The following is a 9,590-nucleotide window of genomic DNA, read 5'->3' as shown; positions in this document are numbered from 1 at the left end:
TACTGTGTTTCCCTGAAAATAAGACCTAGCCGTACCATTAGCTGTAATGCGTCTTTTGGAGCAAAAATTAATATAAGACCTGGTGTTATTTTATTATAAGACCGGGTTAATATAATATAATATAATATAATATAATATAATATAATATACACTGGGTCTTATATTAATTTTTGTGCCAAAGGACTCATTAGAGCTGATGGTCCAGCTAGATCTTATTTTCAGGGAAACATGGTATTTCTGGACTTTTGCTTCAATGTCCTGGTCTCTGATGCCTTGACTGAGCCCATTTCTTCCTGAGTGAAGGGCTCCTTCACCGTCTGTGTCTGGTCTCCTACTAGGACTTTTGTAGACCAGGCTGGGAGTTTCACTCATTCTAACCTCAGAAAAGACATTGGAAAGAAACACAGTAGTGATTCCAGGCCTCACCTTCTGATGTGGAATTATCTTTATTGCTTCACCCTTCAGGACTTTTATATCCATGGCTTCCAGGGACGGGCTTTGGGTCATTCTGTGTCCAGGCCCCTACAGTGTCAGTGACTTAGACCTCGGAGGCCTGCCCAGGTGAATTGTGCTCTGAGGCCCTGGCCATGGCTCCATGTGGGCCCCAGGTACATTCAGATGTAAGTTACAACAAAGTGTTTTGCTTGGTTTTCTATGTTCATTTTTCAATTGCATTACTTTTTTTCCTTTAATGTCATAGAAAATGAACTTTAAAATATTGGAAATTATATAGTATTTGTTTGTTATAAACCCCATCTCATCTCTGCAGTGCAAATGAGATAGAATACCTTTTAAAAAATAAAAATTAATGGCTACCACTTAAACAATATCTTTATAAGTTCTAGTTTTTGTGGTGTCAGTACAACTGGCAAGAAATTGGGTCAATTATATATCTCTCTCTTTTTTTTAATAAACTTTTATTTATTTTAAGTGTGTTTTTCCAGGACCCATAAGCTCCAAGTCAAGTAGTTTTTTCAATTTAGTTCTGGAGGGCGCAGCTCACAGTGGCCCATGTGGTGATCGAACTAGCAACCTTATTGTTAAGAGCACTGCACTCTAACCAACTGAGCTAACTGGCCACCCCCTCAATTATCTCTTTTTAGAAAGTATTCCCCCCCCCCATTTTTTTGGCTTCTGATCACTTTTTATTGTAGTAAAATACACATAACAGAAAATTTACAATTTAAAAGTGTGCAATTTTGTGGCAATTAAATACATCACAAATGTTGAATAGCCATAACAACAATTTAGTTCCAGAATTTTTTTTATCACCCAAAAGGGAAACTCCATGTCTAGTTACTCCCCATTCCTCCTCACCCCTGGTCCCTGGCAACCACTAATTTGCTTTAATTTTCTATGGATTTGCCTATTCTGGCAAATATTTCATATAAATGGGATCATACAATATATGACCTTTTGTGTCTGGCTTATTTCCCTCAGCATAATGTTTTCAAGGGTTATCCATGTTTTAGCTTGTATCAGTTCTCCATTCCTTTTTCATGGCTGAATAACATTCCAGTAAAGAACATTTAAAAAAATCTTTAAAACAGCTTTATAATAATCTCACTCCAGATTAGGGGTTGGCAAACTTTTTCTGTAAAAGGTCAGATAACAAATATTTTCAGCTTTGAGGACCACATACAATCTCTGTGGTGCCTACTCAGTCCTGCTGTTGTGGTAGGAACACAGCTGTGATAATAGGTAAACACATGTGTTCCAATAAAACTTCATTTGTAAAAATAGACAGTGGCTCTGATTTGGCCTGTGGGCTGCAGTTTGACTATCCCTGCTCTAGATCATTTCATGATAATACAAACCTCATTTGTATTTTGAGGAAAGAGGTAGTGGCGAAGGTGCTGAGCTATTTGTAATTGGAACACAGACTGCTTTTCTTAAAGGTGGATTAAAATCTCACAATATTACTGTTCCAGTGTGGCTGAGCAAATTTGGACGTGTTTTCCAGCCTCATATGCTTGAACATTTCTTATTGCTGTGTCTTATCCAAAGTGTGAGTCTTGCCTTTTCAATCCTAGCTGGTTACTCCAGGATCCAAAAATGAAGCTGAGAACAACTTACAAGGTCTTCACTAAAGCAGTGAATTGATATTTTGATGAACTGATTTCCAGGATAGCACTACTTCAGGTAAAACCCAATTCTCCATCTCTAAGGAAAGTAATTGTGTGAATTGATTGCCTAGATAGGGCTAGCCTGCTTTCTATCACTCAGAAGCAGGAAACTTATGTAACAGCTAACTCCAATTCCTTATTTAAGAAATACCAGGTTTGCCTTACTTTTGTGCCTTTTCCTCATCGACTGCCCAACTGGATGCCTTTTTCTTGGCTGTGTGCTTGGAACCACACACAGTATATTTTTGTTTTATCTTCTCCATTATTTCTTTGCTTTCCATCACCATAAATGGGGAATGTCTTCCAAATATCTCAATTTAACTGCTAGTTACTTGTCAGTCTTTCACAGATAATAGATTATATAAATGACTTCAGGTCAGTAATTTTGTAGAAGTTGCAATTTATTTGATTTTTAATATACCTCCTGTGCAATGAAACCATGTCATACGTACTCATTTAAGTAGAAATAAATAGCATGACACTATATTTCTAAATGGCTGGAAACTATAAAAAGGACTATACGAGGTCAGACAACTAAGTTTCCGAACTCATCCTAGAAAAAGTGCTACATATCACATTGCTGAAAATCACTACAGTCACCTTCGAAGTACCCCCCTTGGGAAGCTATGCACCAATGCCAGTGCCTAGTATACCCTTCAAAGCAATTTTGGAACTCTTTTTCTGGAATGGCCATCAGAGCTGTCGTTGTATTACCCTTGATGTCCTGAATGGCATCAAAATGTCTTCCTTTCAATATTTCCTTTATCTTTGGATAAAAAAGAAGTTATTGGGGGCCAGATCAGGTGAGCAGGGAGGGTGTTCCAATACAGTTATTTGTTTACTGGCTAAAAACTCCCTCACAGACAGTGCTGTGTGAGCTGGTACATTGTCGTGATGCAAGAGCCATGAATTGTTGGCTAAAAGTTCAGGTCGTCTCACTTTTTCACGCAGCCTTTTCAGCACTTCCAAATAGTAAACTTGGTTAACAGTTTGTCCAGTTGGTACAAATTCATAATGAATAATCCCTCTGACATCAAGAAGATTAGCAACATCATTGCAACAAGTTTGCAAACTTAATTGTCAGAACTGGTACACTAGGTAGAAAAGGATCAGAGGGATAAAACAAATATATAACATCTATTAGGAATCAAGCTCTGTGCTAGGCAGTTAACATTTACCTAGCATACTTCATCCTCACGGTAATCGTTTGAAGGAGATCTTATTGTAGATTGAATGGAGGCAATGACAGGCTTGCAAATGGTCAGAGAAGGCTGCACATAGAGTGACTATATAGTAGGGACAGAGTTGGTTCCTGACATTGTGAGTGTCCCAGAGTTAATCAGACTCGGAAGCAACTAAAACTACTAAGTGACTGAAGAACACAAATCAGTGTGCCACTTGGGGGAGAGAAGAGCTAGTCCTTTATAGAGACTAGAGCTGTGTTGTCCAATGTGGCTATTTCACACTTAAATTAAATAAAGTTAAAAATTCAGTTCCTCATTCACACCTGACATTTCATGTGCTCAATAGTCACACGTGGGTGGCTGCTACCATACTGGACAAGGCAAATAGAGAACATTTCCATCATCACAGAAAGTTCTGCTGGGCAGTGTTGAACAAGTGCTCATCCCCAAATCAGGGTTTCTCAGTCTTGAAACTCCAGGAAAGTTAAATTAATAATCTGAAGGTTCTTTGTAGGCACAAAATCAGGGCCTGTGGAGGTTGGGCCTTCTCAAAAGTATTTTATTATGGCCTTATGAATCAACACTTGCAAATGAGTGCCCTTCTTTTAGAACTTTCAGGTGTATTTCTTAGGCTCAGGGTCTCTTGCTTTAAACAATCCCAGGTACTGTCAATTTATGGATCTTTCCTCTTTACTTTTCTATTATGTAATCTGTTGGATTCCTCATTGGATGGATGGGAAGGGGGAAGAGAAAAGCTGGGTTTGTTTTTTTATTGGGGAATATTGAGGAATCGTGTGTTTCTTCAGGGCCCATCAGCTCCAAGTCGTTGTCCTTCAATCCAGTTGTGGAGGGCACAGTTCAGCTCCAAGTCCAGTCGCCGTTTTCAATATTTAGTTGCAGGGGGCGCAGCCCACCATCCCATGTGGGAATTGAACCGGCAACCTTGTTGTTGAGAGCTCACGCTCTAACCCACTGAGCCATCCAGCCGCCCCTCTGGCAGCTCAGCGGCAGCTTGTTGTCTTCAATCTAGTTGTGGAGGGTGCAGCTCACTGATCCATGTGGGAATTGAACTGGCAACCCTGTTGTTCAGAGCTCGCGCTCTAACCAACTGAGCCATCCAGTACCCTGAGAAAAGCTAGTTTTGAAAAAGTTTTTAAATGTTTGTCAGCAGAAGATGAGATTTAAGGTTTTGAGAAACACTCCTGTAGGCTTCGTGTCCTCTTTCTCCCCTATCAGGGTACAATACAGTCAGTTATTCCTTGCTTGCTAAATATGCTCCCATTTCAACTCTGTCACTAAAAGTTTCTCCTAGGTCATAATAAATCAGTTTTTGATGTGCACCTACTTGTATGTAGTTCTGGGTGTTGCCCATATTCTTACTTGCATTATTGGCACAAAGTTTAATTCTTAGAGGTCAACACTATTTTTTTTTTAATTTCTACGTGCTGAGAGGGATACCTCATGGTTACCCATGTATCTCCAAAAGTAGGTTGAGGTATAGAAGTGGGCACAATGAAACTTGACTATGATGGGGCAGGTGCAAGACATGCAGAGAAAACATGACAGCTGGACTGGAGATACTCATAAAACAAGAGGTAATTGAGCATGTTAACGTCAATAGAAAGGAATGAGTGGGAAGGGAAAAATGAAAAGATAGTTGCAAGAGGGCATAATTGAGAGAGCAGAGAGTATGTGATTCAGCACCAAGTTGGGATTAATATAGACCATTAGAGACATCAGTACTTAAAAGGTGGGTAGGACAAAAGGATCTCACAAAGGAGACTGAGGATGAGTGACCAGAAGGACAGGCCAGAAACTTGGAGAGAATATGTTACAGAAGACAGCAGAACAGAGGGTTTCAAGAAGGAGAAGATAGCCAAGTGTGTCAGATGTTACTGAGAGAGAAATTAAATTAGTGTTAAAATTTATAGTTTGAATTTAGTAAAGAGAATGTCAATGTTAGTAATTTGGATGGAATAGAAAGAGTAGAAGTGAGACTGCAGTGAGTGAAAAGTAAATGAGAGGAAACGGAATCAAGAGTGAATCCATAAAATATTTCAGAGTTTGTCTAAGGTGATAGGACAAGAGGGGTGGTAACTAGAGGGGAAAGTGATCCAGGCAAGTTATTTTTAACATAGGACTTTGAGTCAATTTAAATGATGATGGGAAGGGTTTAATAGAGAAGGAGGTGAGATTCAGAAGACACAGGGGTTCCCCAAAGAGGAAAGTTCCTGATAAGTGGGAAGGAGATGAGATCCAGCACCCGGGGTGAGGCAATGCTTGCATAGGGTGAAGGGCACTTGACTCATTTATCTGGTGCTAAGGTCGAAAGGGTGGAAATGGAGGTTTGAAGCCTCATGCTTAATGCATTGAATTAGGGGGAAAATGATGGGAGTTAATTATTTAGGGAGTGTTCTTAAAGGTAGGACTCTAAGAACATTTGACTTCCTAAAGGTGGCTGTGGAGTGGGAGAAATTGCCTGAACTATAGTGTAACTTGGAATTGAGTTCAGGAATATATGTTATTTTTATGGAACACTAAATATGTGTGTGCAACAGCAAGTTGAGAAAATCCAGCCTTTCCCCACCAGTAGCCTCACTCTCAAGCTCTCATTTTCCTGATCCTCAGTATGAAAATGATGACCCCATCATTGCTGTGCAGGTCGAAAATGAATATGGTTCATATCATCTGGATAAAAGATACATGTCATATGTTAAAAAGGTAAGTGCTCCTTTAATTTTCCTCCATATTTATATGCATCTTTTCTCACTTAGTTTGTGGTGCAAACATATGCTAAGTACTTACAGCTTGCATGGTACCATGGGATATGAAGATGAATAAGGTCTAGTTTAACTTTCCTATGCATTTACATCCTAAATAGGGGATTGGAAACTACATATGTGACTCTAATGTAAGGCAAAGAGTGATGTTAAAATATTTTTCCTTTCTGTGGATATCACAGCTCTCTTTTGATTGGTTGTAAAGTACATACTTTTCTCTTTTTTATTTTCAATTTTTCTGTGTCCATATATTTAAGGTACATACCTTGTAAGAAGTATATAATTTGTTTTTGTTATCCAGTATGAACATTCTTGTCTTTTTAAATGAGGTATTTGGTTTGTTTACATTTAATATAATTGCTGATATTTGCATTTAAATCATCATCTTGTTATTTTCTTTTTCTTTTTTCTACTTGTTCAATGGTCCTTTTTCTCTTCTTTAGGATTGACTGAGTAATTTTATTCTATTTTCTCCTCTACTAACTGACTATACGTGTTTCTTTTAGAATTGGCCATAGAGATTGTATTTATCCTTGAATTATTAATGTCTAATATAAGATAATATGTTTGCCAATTCCAGGGCAAAGAAAGCACATAAGAAGAGTTTCAATGCATTTCCCTTCCTCTATGTTAGGTGCTTTTGTCATTTCTTTATGCTATATATACTTTACATCCCCAAGACATTCTTATTTTATTATTTATATAAGTGGCATTTAGATTTACCCACAAAATTTAGTTTTGTTGCATTTTCCTCCTCTCTGCATCTTTGATCTTTATCTCCTTTATCATTTTCCTCTGCCTGAAGTGCACCTTTTTGTGTTTTCCTTTTTTTCCCCCTTCTTCTACCCCCCGCCTCCGGTTCACAGCATTGTTTCTCAGTCTAGTTGTGTAGGACACAGCTCCGTGGCCCATGCTGGTATTATGAGCCTTGCACTCCCTCTGGCTGAGGCAGTCGGTTGCCTCTGTCTGGTCGGCCGCTCACTGCAGCTCACAGCAGCTCTCGCCAGCTGCCGGCCCTCACACTGGCTGCCTGCTACTTATGGCAGCACATGGTAGCCCACGGCCGCTCACGCTGGCTGCCGGCCTCTCACACTGGCTGCTGGCCACTCACACTGGCCACTGGCCACTCATGGCGGCACGCAGGAGACCACCACAGCACGCAGCAGCCGGTGGCAGTTCACGGCAGCCCAGCTCCAGGGAGAGCTGTTGTTCACTGTCTTAGCTGTAGAGGGCGCAGCTCACTGGCCCACGTGGGAATCGAACCAGCGACCTCGGCATTAGGAGCACGGTTCTCCAACCACCTGAGCCACCAGGCTGACCTAGAGTTTTTCAAGCTGAAATAAAAGGATGCTAATTAGTAACAGGAAAATGTAAATCTCACTGGTAAAGATAAATATATAATTAAGTTCAGAATACTCTACTGTTGTAATGGTGATGGGTAAATCACTTATAACTCTAATATGAAGGTTAAAAGACACAAATAATAATAATAACTGTAAGTGTAATTTGTTAACAGATACACAGGGCAGAAAGATACAAATTGTGACATAAAAAACATAAAAGATGGTGCGAGTAAAATTGTAGAGCTTTAGTATGTGGAGTTAAATTGTTTCTAGTAAAATAGACTATTATAAGTATAAGATGTGGAGAAAAGACAACCCTTATATACTGTTGGTGGGAATGTAACCTGGTACAACCACTGTGGAAAACAGTATGGAGGTTCATCAAGAAATTAAAAATAGAACTACCATATGATCCAGCAGAGGAAACAATCATTTCTGGGTATATATGCAGAGGAAACAAAATCATTATCCTGAAGAGGTGTCTATAATCCCATGTTCATAGCAGTATTATTCGCAGTAGCCAAGTAAAAAGCATGAGTGTATAATAATGGATAAAGAAAATGTATATGAATATATTCAGCCTTAAAAAGGAAGGACATCTGTCATTTGTGACAATATAAATAAACCTGGAGAGCATTATGCTAAGGGAAATAAGCCAGGCTGTGAACGACAAATAACAAATACCACGTGGTATTATTTATATGTGGATTCTTACCAAAAAAAAAAAAAAGAAGAAGAAGACTCATGAAACATAGTAGAATAGTGGTTATAGTGGTTACCAGAGGCTGGGGGGAGTCGGGAAATAAGGAAGAGGTATAAACTTTCACTTATAAGGTAAATAAGGTGTGAGGATCTAATGCATAACATAGTGACTATAGTTGACAACACTGTATTGTGGAATTGAAATTTAAGAGAGTAAAAAACACATCAATGTCAATTTATACAGCACACAGGATTCGCATTTTAAGCTGATTAGAGTCTAATTACAAGGTTTATATACTCTAAAATCATAACTGAACACCTACTGACTGACTAAATATTCCCCTGGGGCAGGGGTCAGCTAGGTTAAGATACAACCCTAGCCACTGAGCAACTCAAATAGACAGTTACACAAGGAAATTATTAGAACACTCCATAATAGCAAACATAGAGATGTGGATGGACTGCTATGGAAGCACAAAAAAGGAAACACATCCTAACCAACAGCAGAATCCAGGCTATTTCACAGATGTGATGATAGGTGACTGGGGAAATCAATGGAAGATTGTAAGTGGGGAAGTGGGGTGATGAGATTTTTACCTGGGTAAGAAAACTCTGATGGCACTGTGAGGGAGGGATTTAATTTAGCAAGGAAGAGGATAAACGTAGCTACCTGGCAGAGGGAGATGACCTATGGGGTTCTAACAATTGTAGAAGCAAGATACAAAGATGATTCTAAGGCAATGACAGCAAAGATTTTAAAAGAAGATCAATTGTGCAATGTTACACATACAGGGGCCAGATGAACGTAAGGTGCGAAGGAAGGATCAGGGGAGGATAGAAGCAGCATTTTCAAGTTGGGAGGCCTGGAGTCTATGAACTGATGTGAGGAATATAATATGAGGTTTATTTAGGAAGCTAATGAATTTAGTGTTGGACATGAGTTTAAGTCAAGAAACATACATTTAAGTGAAGACAAGTGCCCAGCAAAAAGCAAGAAATATGGGTCTGCAGTTAAAGAGAAGGGAAAGGCTGCAGCCATAAAGGCGTACTTGAAGCCTTAGAAGATACAAACCACATAGAGAGCATAAAGAGCAGGACAATTTCACGAAGAACTGGAGAAAACAGCTCAGCTTGGAGTGAGATTATGAAGCCTTTAACCTCGGTTCTGCTACTTTCTAGTCAAATATCCTCTGAAAGTCATTTAACTTCTCTGAAGTTTCTTCATTTATAATAAATATTTTAGATGGGTGTTTACTAGATGGGTATTTTGAAAAATAAATGAGAAGAGTCAACTGTAATGCGCTATGTAAATGTTAGGGACGCTGCACAGTAGCACAGGGCCTTCTAAAGCTCTTCCCACGTCTCCTTAAGAAACACCATCAACTCCCATAAGGGCTTAGTGAGTGCCCTCCCCAGGAATGTTTACATACCTTAGACCTACGATAGCAGTAGCTT

At 39.2% G+C, this 9,590-nt stretch overlaps 1 long non-coding RNA gene across 2 annotated transcripts in view; it reads right to left on the bottom strand.

The window, feature by feature from the left end:
• Positions 1–2,506: 2,506 nt before the first annotated feature.
• Positions 2,507–9,590, bottom strand: part of LOC141569158 (uncharacterized) — a 52,033-nt gene continuing 44,949 nt past the window's right edge. For both annotated transcript variants that reach the window (XR_016022352.1, XR_016022351.1), the window contains one exon: positions 2,507–7,424. This is a non-coding gene — a long non-coding RNA (uncharacterized LOC141569158). The remainder of the gene's footprint in view (positions 7,425–9,590) is intronic.

Source organism: Rhinolophus sinicus, chromosome 9 (assembly GCF_057876585.1).
Source record: "Rhinolophus sinicus isolate RSI-liver-muscle chromosome 9, RSI-T2T, whole genome shotgun sequence".
In the NCBI taxonomy this organism is placed as follows: domain Eukaryota; kingdom Metazoa; phylum Chordata; class Mammalia; order Chiroptera; family Rhinolophidae; genus Rhinolophus; species Rhinolophus sinicus.
Note: the sequence above shows the minus strand (reverse complement) of the source record. Positions and strands in the feature narration are given on the sequence as shown.